General features: G+C 34.2%; 1 protein-coding gene across 1 annotated transcript in view; it reads right to left on the bottom strand.

The window, feature by feature from the left end:
- Positions 1–17484, bottom strand: part of TBC1D22A (TBC1 domain family member 22A) — a 175064-nt gene that overhangs the window by 24842 nt on the left and 132738 nt on the right. The gene's annotated exons all lie outside the window — the stretch shown is intronic.

Here is a 17484-nt window from a genome sequence, read left to right as displayed (position 1 = left end):
GATGAACTACTTGTCAAGAAGAAACAACACTCGCTTCCCTGCATTAAAACACCTAAGGTTTATACTTTAAATTAATTCTAGTGCTAAAGAAGCGTTACGAGTTTCAGATACAGTCTCACACAACTCTGTCTCAATGATCATATGAACATTCAGGCATGTTCTGCCAAATGAAAGCTTTAGCTGTTAATCACATGAGGACAGCATTCAAGTTGAGCCTATAATGGAGCTCTTATTTTTCTTTAGATCCAAAGAGTCTATATTTAGTTGTGTTCTTTATATCTTCAGGAGTTCTATGGTTTGGGTTTTTCTTGTGCTTCTTACTGTGCCTCTTCAGCAACACTATTCAGCAACTCTAATCAAATGATTTGAAAAAGACTGGTAGGAACCCGGACAGCAGGAAAAGAATCACTCCATTTTATAACGTCACTCTCGGGTCTACTGACAAGGGCCTTTCTCATTTACTAAGGGAACCTAAAAAATCACAAAAGAAGATAAATGAAGATTTTATCTGCAAAGCCAGAACTTTGAAGGCTCTAGATTTTAGTAACTGATCTGATGTCAAATGGGTGGACAGAACATTTCCAAAGGTAACAGTTCTATTAATCAAACCGTGCTATCTCTGCATCTTCATAGACAGACAAAACACTTCGGATAGAGATGATATATCATTCAAAAAAAAAAAAAAAAGGAAAAAAAAATGTTGCAAGTACAAAACATTTTGAAACTCACACATCTTAATATAGTACCTAATTTTACTTCTAGCAAAGTATCAGAATCCTTGACTTGAGTATGATAATACTTTTAATTCAGGGTTAAGAAGGAAGACATATAAAAGCTCACCAGAGCATCATCCGCAGACAACACCGTGTGCAGTTGAGACACATAGCTACAGCCACTTTTAGCTGCTCTTCTAACTGCAGCTGCTCTTTCTCTGGGTTTGACAGCTATACTGTTCCTTCTGCCCTGTCCCCTCCCTCCATCCAAGGTAAAAATTTTCTTATCACACTATAAAAACTTACTGTAAGATTTAGTGTAAGCTTCCAGAAATATTTCCAATAAACACAAATGAATAGAGCAGTGATGTTGAACACTTTGTCATAGGGCCACTGTTTTTATGCAAAACAGTCCAAGATCTGCATCCTTTAGGTAGATATATGTGTGAAAATCATGTAATTAATGTAAATCCTACATTTGCACTGAATTTTATCATTTCCGTTAAGGGATTGTGCAGTTAACTAGCCAGCAGGAAATTCTTCTACATTCATGTGAATTAGTAACCTAATTAAGCTAATTAAGAGGTGGAAGACGTTGTATTCAGTGCAAAGTCCTACTAATATCTTTGGAAACCCTTATTCTCTTAAGTAGATTTTTAGAAGAGTAAGTGGTGTCAGTAATGAGAAGGCACAGAATTCAACTGAATTCATGGACTGAAGAGATGATCTTTTCCCTCCTCTTCCGTCAAAGTAATGATTGAGCAAGTACCACCATCTGAATACTAAGATGCCTTATGTGGACACCTTTCAAAACAAAACTAAAACTTTAAGATTTGCCCCCAAAAATATCACAAATTAGAATACGAAATAAGAGCTCAGATTTCACTTTCCAGTTTCTCCTCATTCCATCCTCACATTACCATGCACTGACCATCTTAAGAAACCTTCTATCAAAATCTTTCCATTTTAATTTCTTTAAATTTTGATTAAATCTTCAAATAAATTTAGTTTTTAATCATAGAGGATAATTTTGATTACTGAATTTCTTTCGCTGAGTATCTGGCTATTAGGGACTGTGAAATAAACTGGGAATTTTTCCAGGCTGCTTAAATTCGTGATATTCATTAACATATTTTTAGATCAATTCATTTTCCTTAAGTTAAGTATATATTTATTCTGTGTCTAATTTGCTCCCCTTTAAGTCTTTAGAACTGGGTGTTATAGAATAAATATAAAATCACCTTCTAATTTCATGCTGCTAACGTTAGTCATTTTTTCTTGGCCAACCTTCTGAATTCACTTGATATTCACCACATCACTTTTAGCTGAATTAGTTTCAACAAAATTTGTTGACAAACTGATAGTCTGGCATTACTCTTCTAATCCAAATGTCTACACAATCATGTAGACACTTTTGTCCTAAGGCTTTTTGCTACAACAAGTACTTCTACTGAAGGCAAAGTATGATAATTCTGCAATTAACACAAACTCGGTGTTTACTCTGAGAAATAAATATTTATGATGAAATCATTCAAGACACAACACAATTGTACTGTAGTAAAAATGAAGTCTTCGCTGATAAAAACATTCATTTTTAACTTACAAGAATGAGAAAAACCTTCCTGTTCCAAAAAGTGTACTGTTCTGTTAAGTGGGTAATAATTCAAACATCATGGAAAATTATGAGAAACAGCACAGATTCTGTGCTGTTTCAATGCACTAATTATAGTTGGAAGATACGTAGGTGAAAATATTAAAAACTACATTTTTTTAATGAAACAGATAGCATCTACAGCATTTTATGATTTGGATGACTTTCTTCTTCCTATTTTATTTATTTATTTATTTATTAAGCATGAAATGAGATTTCATACCTTTGTAGTTTAGCCAATCCTAAAATTTTTTGGTTGTAATTTAATTTTCTGTTTGTAGAAAGTCTTATCTGGTTTGGTACCCACTTAAAATCCACTAAGAGCAGCACATCCAGAATGTAGTTACTAGCAGTTTTTAGAAACAAGTATGATACCAAAAATATGGATGTAAAAACCTCAACTCAGCTTTTTTGCTGCCAGTAGCTTATTATGCACCATTAACAATGACATGCGGTAGTCTCAACTTCAGAACGGAAAGACATCTTTGACATTCTTTACCTTGACACCGTGGTAAAACGCTGTGCAAATTATGCTTGAATTACTCTGCATATTTGCAAAACATTTTTGGATTTAAACCTATTTGCTGAACTTATTTTTATGGATTCTTAATATGCCCAAGTGAATATGCTTTGAGAAGTATGATTATATTTCTATAACAACAGTGTGTGTCTGGATCCCTGAGGTCCTGCTTGAAATATTCAGAAAACTACGCATTTTTCTCTCTGTGTACAATTTAATTCTTAGACAGCAGCATTTACTAAAAATGGTGAGTTAAATTTGTCAAATAATTCAGCTGAAGTCAAAACTGAATTATTATTCTGTTTCACTTAAAGCCATTCAAAGACCCAGAGGACTATCAAGGAACTACTTTATGGATGAGTGAACAAAAACAAGTCCTATTCTTGCATCTTTCCCAAAGACTTATTAGACAAATGATATTCTTCATATCCATTGTATTTTATGTAAGTACTTTTCAAATTTTTTTCCCCAGAATACATGAAATAGAATTCTATTTCGATAATGACATACAATGTGACTTTTAGATGCAATCAGAACTACTTAATGATTCCAGCATCTCAATTAAATGCAGCTATAAAACTCCGCTGAGAACAATTTAAAGAGTTTAGCAAAAGTTATTCAAATAAACTTACTGACACGATTACTGTATTTGTTAAAGACTGTCAAGTGTCCTCTCTTCCTGAAAGGCCTTTTTCCTCCTTGTGGGTGATACTCTTACAAAGAGTTGGAAATAAAAAAAAAATAGTTTCCCACCAACTTGACTTGATTAAGCTATTGATTTATGAGATCTAGTACAGAATTACATTTTCCTAATTTTGGATTAATGGTACTGTTTGCACTCTAGTAGCATAAATAATGTGTTTTTCTGAACACTAAAGATTTGCTAAAGCGTTTCTCTATGTTCTGTAGAGGAACAAAACAAAACTGTGAGTCCTCTATATCTTGGAAATAACATCATTAGATTTTAATTTAAACCTACCCCCACTCTGTGCAATATCCTGATAATGTGGAGAAACTTAAAATATACATGGTAACCATCAGTTGTTTTTTTAAGAAAAAAATAATAAAACATGTAACCCACTTTCAAAACAGCACTCTAGAATTATTTTCTGATCTGAAATAGTTAAATGACAATAAATTACACTTGTAAAGTAATACAGAACTTTGCATTACTTTTTGTAATCACCCATGTCTTATAGTGAGAAGCATAATTCAGCAAAGATTAATAAAAATATAAGGACCAATACAGAAACAAACAGTGTTTCTCACTATTAAATACTGATCAACTAACTAAAAAAATCACTTTATTTGCTTGTCATAGTTCCAGTGACCGTTACTTATGCGATTTCTGCTTTGTAGTTTACTCCAACAACAACACAACAGAACCCTACAAAATCCAGCATCGGTTAACCACCAGAACATTTTGTCCTTTCTAGATTTTCAGAAAATACAGCCTTGGAAAGAAGAAGGAACAAAAGGAAAAAAAAAAAAAAAAAAAATGAAGTCCAAGTAGTGCTCTTCACTTCAGGCAACTGTTGTTACGAATCATTAAATAGCTTATGCCCGAACACTTTAGGAACTCATCAGAATATATGGACCCAAAAACTAAAGTCTCTGAAATACTGTTCCTAAAGAAACCTCCTTTAAAGCAACAGTGATTAGACTCGATTCAGTCCAGGTCAGTCTCATTTACTCCATAAATTGCATTTTCTTGCTGGGCCTATTTATTGTCTCATTTCATTCTGCAAGGACAACCTTAGACAAAAACCATCAAGTAAGGGACATAAAATCACATTAAACATTTTTCTGCAATTAAAATAACAGCATTAATGAAAATAAATAGAGAAAAAACACTTAATCTGGTTCAAATTTCATTAAGCAATTTCCATTAAAAAATTGAGAATGAATTCCTGGGGCAAATAGGAAAACCTGACCAATGGCATTGCAAGGTTAATGGGATCAATCTAATCACATAAAACTACACGAGTTTCAGGGAGAATAATGAAATAAAGATTTTGGTAAGCTGCTGAACTTTGCAGATATGTAACACTAGGTAGTCAACTTTATGACTTTAAAGTGTTCAGATCCTACGATTCTTACAGCACCCAATTTGAGAAAGAATTTTATTGGTATGGTTCCACATTCATGCAAGTCTCCACTTTTTGATGGCAGACTGGCAGTATTTTTTTTGTAACTTCCTTTTTAGGTTGCTGTGCTTATTAGTCACTACAGAAAATTAATAATAAAATAAATAGTAATAGTTCAAAATAAGTAATCAAAATGCATTACATCTGCAATCGTCAAGAGTATACAGGATGCATAGGATGATTTTATAGAATAAATGTAAATAAAATAAAAATGCACTCAAAATCTCTAGGGTTTATTCAGATATTACTAATTACTAAATAGAAGTTAAAAATAACATGTCCAGGAATAGAAATTAGGCATCTTATTGTTTGTGCATTTGAAATCATTTACCTCTTACTACTGTATGGATATGTCTTTCACCAAAAACATGTTGTATTAGAAGTTATAATACTAAAATCCTTAAATCCAAAAACAAGAAGAAAAAAAGAGCTAGAGCTGAAAAAGAATTCTGTTTTTATTGGGCTTGACCACAACGTGTATTATACACTAATGATTTCAAGGAGACTAACATGATAAAGATTTTCCCAAGCTTTCTTTTCCTTTCTTCAGAGGAACCTCCAGTGTTCACCCCACAAATGTTCCCAACACAATGGTCCGAGGTTTTCACTTTGTTGCACACAACGGGCTTGGGACTCTGCCATAGCTGAGTAACTTCTGCCCCTGAAGAGGGAATGCATGCTGAAAGCACCAATCTTTTCTTTCCCTTCAAAACCTTCAGAATTTAAAGGCATCATCCTTCAAGCAATACAAATTGCATAAACACCGTGCTCCACAGCTTTTCTCCACACAACAGCAACTTTTACAAGTGGAATTACATTTACTACCTCCTTCTCTCTATTCAGCAGTCTTCACTGGATTTGCTCCTGAGTGCTTAAGGGCTTCCCTCCCTCCTCCTTAACTGACCTCCTGACAGCAGGAATTAAAGCTCTGGCTTCTCATAGTGCCATAATCTTTTATAATTAATAGAGTGAAATAATATTTGCAGAGCGTAGGGTGCGATCACAAGTGGCTGTTCACCCATGTCCTTCCACTGACTGGAAATGTAATTTAAACTTACTTTATTTCTAATTTAGGCCTGGCTCATAGGACTGGCTTTATTTCATTAAACCTTAAGCCTAACTACATAATGTAAGCAAATTTCAATCTAACAGATCCCTCTAACATAATCATATCTACATGTAATACATGTACTGAACTATGAACCTGGCTAGCACTTTTCTTTTCTGTTACTTAGAAGATTAATATTTGAAAAACAAGGAAGACAAATATTAGCTAATGTAGCATAGAATTGAATTAGCAAATACAAGGGACTGCTAATTTTGTCACATACTTGCTTTGTTCTTTTTTGAAGAACACTGAAAAACCTCAGAGGTTCAACTCCGTCCTACTAATACATGGCATTACAACCTCAGCTGTCAATTACACTAGGTTGTTATCAAAGATTTTGTTCTGCATGAAGGAAGGGGTAGAAGTTAATGAATTGTTGTATGTTGCACATGAAATCCAGGCATGAAAGTGTACTTTCAGTGCTCAAACTTTTTAATTTGATCATCCATCTGCAGTACCAGCATAATCCCTGACTATCACAAAAGCAAACTATTCAACTAGTAACTTACTTTGAACTAACTGAAGAAAAACACTTTCCAAATGCAATTTTTCAAGTGGCATGCACACTTACAGGGAGAAAAAAACAGACCAAGTATTCAGGATTATAAATGACTATTCCTTCTTAGATTTTTCTTAGTAGTAAAAAAATGTAGAAGCATTATACACTCACACTCATGTACAAATGATTTACTTTCCTGTCTGTTCAGCAAATTTTCACAAATTACTGCATTCCGTGTTAATCATTCTGTGAAAAGTGTTATTTCTGTATCGTCTCAAAGAGGCATTAGCATGTTATACACCATTTTAAGCAACCTATTAGTAATAAAAATTGGTCTAGTATAGCTAACCAAGAAAAATAATGGTGTCAAAATATGTCTCTAAATTGCTCTAACGAGTGACATTTCTTAAGATCCTTGCTTTTCACACATACTCCCAAGCTATTTGCAAGAAGAGGCAGCTGGATGTCACTGGAAAAGAATTCTCTATATTCTTACCTCTTACACATTTACTCTAGAAGCAGCCACTGCAGCTTTTACAGCAGTGCACCTTGTTCCCTTTTAGATGTTCTCAACTAATGTGCCAGGGAAGAAGACACTTGTTACTTTACTCCTGCACCTTTATTTTCAGATTTGTCAAACTCCTGAGTAATAACTGACTTGTTAAAAGCTATATGCCTTGAAACTATGCTTAAAACAGTTTAGGGTAAAAAGGAGAAAAAAGTTACTAAATTAGAGCACTCAGTACTTATAAAAGATGAAAAAAAATAAGAAAAGCGTACGTATTCTACTTATCTCAATATAAAAACCTGAAGCCCCTTATCCTGTTTCTCATCAGGGTTTCACTTCTCTATTTCTCATGCTGCATTCCCAACAAGTCCTACTGATGTAGTGTGCCAGTTTTGTAGAACTGATCTCCTTCTACAGTGATTTTGAAAACTTTCTCTTTCAGCAATCCTGCTTCATTATACATGAAAAAAAAATAAAAACTCTAGAGTGGAAGATGGGTCTGTTAACAACTAGACAGATCTCCTAAGGCAAGTCGTGGCAGCAGCAGGCAGTTAAATCTGCTTCCCAAGAACTTCCTCTATTTTTGCTCAATTGCTTTGGAGAGATCAAGGCTGAATTTCCACTGACCCCTGTGATTTATCTGGTATTATTAGACTAGTTCATAGCACAGAGTAACTTCTCAGTTTCAGCAGCAAATATATATATTTAAGCTACCAGCAGTTCAATATAATTGCACTACTATTTACAACTTCTGAAAAAAAAAAATTAAACAGTAACTATGACTTCTGGGAAGGCAATTAGATGCAGAGAAGACAACAGAAACAGATGTGCAGATTTCATATTCAGATACAGAATACAGAACATCTGTACTACTGGAGATAAGTTACGTATCAGTCCTAAAAAGTCAGATGACTAACACATTATCATCATGAACTCTTGGCTCAAGAGTTCAAAGTGTTCAACTCAAGCAGAAGAAAGAACAAGAGATGAATTTAAGTGTAAAAATATGCACTGCTAGCTGAATGAAATAGATATCAGAAGTGATTTTTTGCAGATTTGTATTGTCAGCTTTGCATATACAGTCAAGCTTTTCAGGACAAACTATACATATAATAGGAAAAATATGCCTACAGCCTCATCAAAAGAGAAAAGGTCAAGAAAGCCATGCTGAAGCCTCAGAGATAAGAAAGGGTAGTGTTAGGATTTTTATTTCATTTTTTCATGCTTCTTAAACCATTTTTAGGATACTATATAAACTGGTCAAATTTCCAGCTACTTCCTAGACAAAGAACAAATCCTCCTCCTGGTACAATACAAGCACCACTAGTTTCCTGAAGATAAAAGAAGGATTATATAGTCCATTCCTTATATTTAAAATCAATATTAAATTTTGCAATAATAATTTATATGGAACTGTTCTAAGACTACGATAAAATGTCTCCTGCACTTGATTTAAAATATGCTCAAGTGTGGAGATGAAGTCAAGATATTTATATCAAAAGATGCACAAGCTTTTAAGTATGTTGAGTAGGCTTCTTAATAGAGCAGCTAAAATGGGACTGTGATGGCTGAAGTCGGGACCAAACAGTGCCTGGAGTTTGGTCCCCTTACAAGACTACATTTAGATACATTTTTTACCATGTTCCTAGCTGATTAAGCTCTTTGCATATATGGTAATAAATAATGCCAGTAATTAATTATTGCAAGTTGGCTGCTCTGAATGTAAATGATGTAACACTGCTAACTCCCAGCCATCTCCTACCAATACTCAACTTCAGGTTGCTAGCTGCAGCTTTTCACGTCTAACACTGCAGAGCTTGCAGCTTCTTGTGATACGTGATGATATACTGAATATCTTCCAAAAGCGCTCACAGCAGGGAGTAAAACTACAGCAATATTAGAAGTCAGGCTCCTTAAGATTAGAAGTATTTCCATGCTCACAGTCTTTACCTCTTCCCAGCTTTTGAGACACTCACAGATAAGGCCCAGTTATCTTCTGTACACAGAGGGGGAGCTAAGGGAGGGCACAGGATCCAAGACTACAAAACCATCTTATCTTGTAGCTTACAAAGAAGAGGAGTAAATACTCCTCTGTTACAAAAACAACGCTGTTCAGAATGAAGGGCTGCTCTAAAAGCATTAAGACGAAGACAGATCCCATCAGTTCTTAGTTTACCATAAGATTTCTGCTCAGCATTTCACTCTACGTAAGTTTGACTCAAACCCAGTGTCCCCACTGGCACTGAACCATGAAGACGTTTGTCCTAATGTTTGTCTTTATGATACTGCAAAACCTGGGAGGAAGTATTCAGGTTGTGCAGTCTCTGGTTCTTGGGTCCTGAAAATGGACCCAACTGAATAAAGCCTAGACTAAACTCACAGCTGATGCTGCTTTGAGCTGCAAGTTGGACTTGACACCTCCTGAGATCCTTTCCAAACTGTATCTCATGATTTTATGAAATTTTCTGAACAAATGCAAAAAAGGCTCTTACAGAATAACTATAAAATATATACATTAATCATGTTGAAAAAGTATTAGAATGATTTTCTTCTGACAAATGGCTGTAAGGTAAAAGTTGTATCCAGGCTGTAAAGACAAAGCTTTAAAGCTTCTCAAAGAAAAGTCTGTCTTCAAAGTAGGAGACAGGTAGAAGGGTAAGGAGCTGCTGGATATAGGGAATCAAACAGGGAACGGCACATACTTGTTTAAGAACGTACAGTAGCCAGAAAAGGTTCAGATAAAATATCCCTAAGATAAAGATGAACTTATCAAGCTAGAAGACTTATTATCAACAAGCACAAACAAAAGGTGGGATCTGTGGGCTTCATTACTCTACCATGTGCTGTATAGCTCTGTATTTCCTATTGTCCAAATTGTATTCCAGCCACTGATAACTGTTCTTGCTGTGATTACATGAAAAACAAAAATCAGAATACTCACTGTGGAGACATTAACTTTTCAGCAGCACAGACTATTTGCAATTAACGACTTTTGTTACCATATTTCCTTTCTCTCCATATTTCATTTCTCTCCAATCTTTTCTTCAATATCCATTTTTATGATACTCAGAAGAAACTTTTTTTTTTTTTTTTTTGTTAAACTGAGAAACATTCTGCTGCAGTAGCAATGTGAACTAAATTTCTAGCATCATACACACAAGAAACTAGCTTTAAAATATTTTTATTAGCTATGGCTCATTTCATATGAAGTGGGAAGTCATGTATTCCTGTAAAGGATAATGCAAAGAAAGTAACTTTAAAAATTTGTGTCATAAAATAAAACAAGATCAAAACAGACCAGAGAAAACCATAATACAGTAGTCGAGCAGGAATAGATGGTATAAAATCATAGTTCTGATATCTTACATGTTTCTATAGAATAATAGTAATATAATCACCAGGAAAGATATTAATATTAAACTTTTTAAACTAAAACCTACTAAACTAAAGCCTACTCATGCAGACAGCAATATAAAATTGCACAGATTATCTTTCATAAAGGACCATGAAATAAAACTACTTGGTCATTTGACATTAGAGAACACGTGAAGAAAAAAAAAACATCCTAACACTAGGCAGATATTATTCAAAGACTGCAATTTGCTTCCCAGGCATCTTGTTATTCAGTCTCTTCTGTAACTAACTTCTAATCTCATTTTAAGGTGCAAAGTTACATTATGTAACTCGTGTAGCTGTAGCAAATACACACCTCTGACAAGTGTGCAGAATCAGATTTGTTTCTTTCTAATTTTCCTTTTCAAGGGATTTTAATTCACATGTAAGAATCTCCTTTATTAGAAATGTTAGTTCACATAAAAAGTGCAATAAAAAATATACCCTGAATAAATTTAGCAGTCCAAATGCTGACATATGAAAGCTACAGACTCCTTTGTGATTTTATATAAAATCCGCAATATGGTAAAGAAAAAAAACTGGCAGGCTAAGAACAAAATAAGGTGTTCTCAAAAAACTTTTATAGGAAAGGAACATACTTTCAATAGCTCAACATTTTTAAACATTCCTGATTATTTCAGCTGTATTTTGAATATTAATACTAATTAAAATACAAGTGTCAAATCCTTTGCAAGAAACGCAATCTTGTTTTTTTCTTTAATTTTGAAATTAAGACTGAAGTAATACAAGCTAGTAACTTTCAGCTGTCAAGGGTCTGCTCATTCTAAAAACGGGGCATTCACAGAATCACAGAATGGCTCGGGTTGGAAGGGACCTTAAAAGATCACCCAGTTCCACCCCCCTGCCATGGGCAGGGACACCTCCCACCAGACCAGGTTGCCCAAAGCCCCATCCAGCCTGGCCTCAAATGGGACATCCACAGCTTCCCTGGGCAACCTGGTTCAGTGTCTCAACACCCTCTGAGATGGAATTTCTTCCTCAAGTGTTATTTGTCTATTTCAGGGAATAACATGAAGCTTCAGGAATTTTGAAATCTACTAGGCAGAAAACTGACTACAGGCATGACCAATTGCCTTCACACTCCAAAAATGCTGACAACTGTAAGACAAAAAACAGTAAAAGAGCAAGCTTGTGTGCTAAACATGACTTCAAATATTAGTATTCTTACCACAAACGGGAAGACATTAACCTGGGCTTTCTCTACTCCTATGTGAGAAGGGGAAAAACATTCAACAGTGAGACGAGACTGAAAAAGAGTGGTAGGCAGCAGTGAACCTCCTCACTCTGTGCTGATTCTAATTAAAAGCCCATTGAACAGAGAAAGAAAGATTAAACAAACTGAAGAGGCTGAGAGGACTTACTGCATCAGTAAGCTGAAGACACCCTATATATCTTTCATTCAAATGCAGGAACCATGAAATACTTCACTAATCTCTGACATAGGCACCCATCTTAAACATATACAAAAACTAAGATTCAATTTAAGACTAAATCTGATCACAACGTTGGAAAGCATAAACTTTTTCATAAGTAATAATAATAATTAACTGGATTTCCTTAAAATCTTATTGACCATATGAGGTAGGAAGATGGTTCATCTTTCATCATTTGAACTAATATTAGCTTGTAATACTTCACTACAAGGAAACATTTGAAAAAGTCAAGAGTGTTTTTCAGCATTTTACTGAAATAGACAATTGTGCACACATTCATTTTGCTCACGAGGTCAATGAGACTGCTCACTAGCATTTACTCACATTAAAGAATCATTATTTTAAAGATTATATAAATCAGAAGAAAGTACAGTCACTACCCCAAAGATTACATTACTCAAGAATGTATCAAGAGAGAAAATTCATAGAAAAGAAGCAACAGAAAACTAGTGAATGTGACTGTAAGTGCTATTAGCAGCTTATAGTCTACCTGGCAAATCTGTTCTGGACATCACAGAAAAACAGAACTTACATAAGAATTTTGAGAAAAGTAACAAGATCTGCATTAAGTGCTCCATTTAGGTAACGTGGTTAACATGGGAGACAGCACAAACACCTTCTTGAGAACTCAGGAGCATGTGATGAGGCGGCTGTCATCACTGGCTGATAAAGTGGCAGTCGGCATCTCAGTCCAGACCATGAGATGACATGAAAGGTGTTAGTATTAGTCCATTAACGGCCTTGAAATAGAAAGCCCCTAGTTTTCCTTGGTGCCATAAAGGAAAGGAAGTTAAAGAAGGTGAACAGCATGGAAAAATGATGGACTGAAAAATGATCTTTGCAGCTTCTTTGCAGTCCGCATGAATATAAATGAAGCAAAAATGCATTTGTCAAAGCCAAAGAAAAGGACATTGTAGTAATAAAGATGTGGGTTAATGACAGCGTAGGTGAAAATGTCTGCTAGACAGAAAAGCCCGTATCTTAGCATCATGAAAAAAAAAAAACAAACCTGCAAGACAGATTGCTTACAACAACATGCTGAACACATTTTATAGATCAGCAATGTCAACAAAACGACAGCTTACTTAAACTGAAAATTTGAACTAAATCTCTAATATCCAACAGTTACATCGGTATCAGTCCAACATTACTACTAGCTTAAATTTAGTTTCATAACTGAATTTGGTCCAAAGTGTCCTGGTTTCTTACAAATCTTTCAGATATCCTGTATGCAACATTAATAGAAAATATGGCTGTTAAATTTATGTTTTAATTCTAAATATGCTCAAAGTCATGCTTGAATAATTTATCACTTAACAATATTAACCATTCACATTTCTCCCATGAATTGGGGAGAATTTTGGAATTACAGCCGTAGTAACAAAAATGAATAACTGCAAGTCAAAGTCAAAGACATGCTGAGCATTAGAAAGGTTCTCATTATGTATTTTCAATTGCTTAAGCTTAGATAGTAGAAATTAAATAAATTTCACATTTTGCATTCATGTTGCAAGCCATACTTTATCAAATTTAAAAACATTGCATTTTTATTTATACTAAACTTACTAGATTTTCTTTTTTTTAATCTGATACTAGTAATAGACCGCTTACTTAACATAGAACATTTAAACCTCCAGCACAAATAGCGTAAACCAAGAATGACCTTCATCCCTTGCTGTTTGATCCTACTGAATATTGCATCGGTGTAAAAGTGCAAACCTAGGCCAGCATTAAAAGGTTTTCCATTTACTGTCTACCTATTGTATTCTCTGCTGTGTGAACAGAGAATATATGAAGCAAAACCTGCTAATCTAAAGTACAATTAGAGCTACACAGCTACTCAAACTACCTAGCTGAAAGTGGATTTGTGTAGCATCCTATGTAGGTGAAGCAGACTCTGCTAGTCTTCTAGCAGACACTTCTAGTCTAGAAGTGAGAACCATGAGAGAATAACAAGTTCTAACTAAGCCACCATCAGTCTTGTCAACACTATTAACCTTCGTATTGAAGACCAGCAGAAAATATTTAATATATCTATCAGAAAACATATTGGTATAGGTTCACGGCTATTAAAAATTGACACTTGGAAATTTCACAATTGTGTGTAATAAGTTTTGCTCATATTCCATAGCACTGGCCTGCACAGCTCGTTGCCTTACATAGTAAATTTTAAATTGGAATCGAAGATTAATAGAAGAGTTGTGCATACCTTTATTGGACAGGCCAGAATCTAAGCAACTATAAACTCTTAGCAAAATGAGAAGTTTTAACACTTCCCCATCAACACCAGATTCCTAAAATCAAATGCCTTCACTTGGGATATTGAATTTGAAATAGTTGTCCTTTATTCTCTATCACAGTGCATTTTACAGCAGTCAGACAAGATCAATTCATAAAGACATGGACAAGTAGCATGGAATAATCCATGGCAAGTCAAGAGGTTCCAGTTTTCACAAGGCGGAAACATGGGACTTCTACAAATGTAGGCTCTGTTGTAAATTGTTCTACATTTATGCAAAAAAGCATCACATTTTCCTCACCTGTCTGTTGTTAAAAATTACGTTAACCTGCAAATCTCATGTGTCAAATTAGTTTTACTTTGATATCTTATACTTAACCAGCTAGACAGCAGTGAGAACAATAACTTGCTCTCACAATAACTTTAGCAGATTAAAGGGAACACAACTTCTGTCATGACTTACTTTATTATCATCTTGTATTACTCTGTTCTTTCAAACACAAAAAAACTAGCATCTACACAAATTTATATGCTTCTGCTACAAGTTTATATATATATATAAATTTACAGTTTATATATATTTAAGTTTATATATAAACTTAATATATTAACTATAACTTATATATAACTTAATATATAAACCATATATATTCAGTTTATATATATATATATAAAATTATATATACTTATATACAAACCCTATATACATATTTATATGCATAACCATTTGAATATTTGGAGGCCTGAATTGCAACATTTATTTCTTCCTCTGTCTTCCTTGAACAAAACTTATTTCCTTTGTTATAATAATGATTTGTTCTATGGATGTAAACCAAGTAGAAGTTTTCAGGTTGTATCACTTCATGTTATAGTCCAGCCAGCCTAACTCCTTTCATTGCAAAATTTCATTCTCTACTACATAACAATAACAAGCAGACAAAAAAAAAAAATAAAAATAAAATGTTGTCTGTAATAAGGAACTATTGTTATGCACAGCTGAACATTTACTATATAAGCATTAATTAATTGGTTCCTATGAGGAAGAATCAACATTGCATACTTTTACTGATTGTTTAGGTTGCAGCAAGACAAACTTAAAAGAATGGAAATGAGTATATTAAGAGCAATGATTATTTTCTGTCCTCATTCAGCCTGTAACATTACTGATATATTTCATTAAATAATAAGAAAAAGTATTGCATAATCAAGTCATTTAAAATGGGTCTTTGATCTATGACCTGCTCATTGTCTCATCTGGCATATCAATATATCCAGTGTTCTGAGGAAATTACTCTGCCTTAAAATTCCTTTGCATTTTTTTCCTTCTTGGGAAATAGGTCAATCATATATGTAAAAGCAAAGTGTGAGTTTTCACAGCTAGCACTAAAGAACCAGTCCCTCAGACTGAAAATTAGTAGCCTTGCCTCAATTATATAATATGCAGGAAAACACGTAAAACACACTATGTGCAAGAGAAATGACTGGATGCTTGTACTGATGATTCACAATATAATTAACAGACCACAAAATTTCAGTGCAAAACATGCTATAACTTGGACTTCTCAGTGATGTGAATTCAATGCAATCACAGTAGTCCAACAGCATATACTGAACTTTCCAATTTGCCAGTGTGGTTTAAACCCCCGACTATTACTTGAGCTAGATGTTTGTAGAATAGGCAATGGTTTACAATACAGCTGTTGCTAACGAAGTGGAAGAGCTGTGGATTTATTCTTGCCTGGGGGGAGAGAAGTATCATTTGGAGAACTGATAGCTAGTTACTTTAAACATTTTAAAAGTTGATGTTACACAATAAAGAAGATGAAGCTTTTTAGTGATAATATAGCATAGTATAAAACTACCACTAGCCTACAGATCCGCAAAATTGCTAATTGCTTTTCTGTGTGGTAAGCAACCTAAGGCAGTCTGATAAATGGGTTCCAATGTCTTTCTGATTTATGTACTTCATAATCAAGTTTACATAGACTATTAAGAAATTAAACCATGAAGACATACCTGTAATTATTAAATAAATGAACAACTCTGAGCATACATAAGGAGAAAAATCTTCACAGTACTTTACCTTGGGATCATTATACGTTTTAAACATAGTTATAACTTATTTGGTAGGGAGGAGAAAAATGTTATGAACTTTGATGCAGGAAATCAATGGAAAACAAAATTAATAAGTATTAGCAGCGAACAATTATAGTTGAGAGGTATGGCTACCAACACTGAAGTTATTTTTGACAAAATACCATAAATTGAGAAAATCTGACAGCACTAGAAGGTAGTATAAATTAAAGTAGTTATGCTGTGCCCTTAGGGGTTTATTTATTGCAAAGACAGGCAATGACAGTTAAAATGCTCTGAATAAATTGCTTTACGAAGAAAGATAAAATAGATTGAAATGATATACAGATTCACACAATGGTTCATTTGTACAGGGCAAGAGAGTTCAGTCAGCTGTAGAGAAAATAAGCTGGTAACAGACCGTTTCCCTGGGGCAGGAAATGGTGTAGGCTTTGCAGCATGGCTTGTTTACAGCCAGCCTGTAAACAGGCCTTTAATGTCCTTTAAACATTGCATGTGCATCAGAGAGTAAAACTTAATATAAAAAAATTCTATGAAAGGAAACTGTCACCAGTTCACAAAACTAACTGAACTTCTACATGGATATGCTAATTATTTGCCTATTTACACTATTCAAATCCGATTCCAAACAAATACCAGACATGCTCTCTGCTGGACAAATGTAAGGCTTTGAAATATACGACCTGAAATAAATATAACTATAGCACTTTTATTTATGCCTGAAAAACAGGCTCCTTATCTTAAAAGGCTGTTTGCTTAGCTTTTTTGAAAAAAGGAACATAAACTTCTTAGAGTATTCTGGAATGTTACAGAGATGAGAACTCTTAAATACATAACTCCAGTGATGCATTTAAGGTTTTAAAAAAAATTGGTTAGCTTTTCAGAAATTTTCTTTTTGAAATACCCATGCTTTACTTATCATAGCATCTCCAGAAATCATTTCCTGTATGTCTCAGTTTAAACAGCATCACAGCATTTTTATTTATTTATTTATTTATTTACATAGAATGAGCAAGGAATAAGCATCTACTGTTTCTAGCCCACCGTTTCAGGCCTAAGTTTTGGAAGAACTCTAACAATCAGACACCACCAGTCTTGTTGCAACTGCTACTGTTTTTGTTGTAAATTCATCCCCATGTAATGTTAGAAACTTGAATT

This window comes from Oxyura jamaicensis, chromosome 1 (genome assembly GCF_011077185.1).
Source record: "Oxyura jamaicensis isolate SHBP4307 breed ruddy duck chromosome 1, BPBGC_Ojam_1.0, whole genome shotgun sequence".
NCBI lineage: Eukaryota > Metazoa > Chordata > Aves > Anseriformes > Anatidae > Oxyura > Oxyura jamaicensis.
Note: the sequence above shows the minus strand (reverse complement) of the source record. Positions and strands in the feature narration are given on the sequence as shown.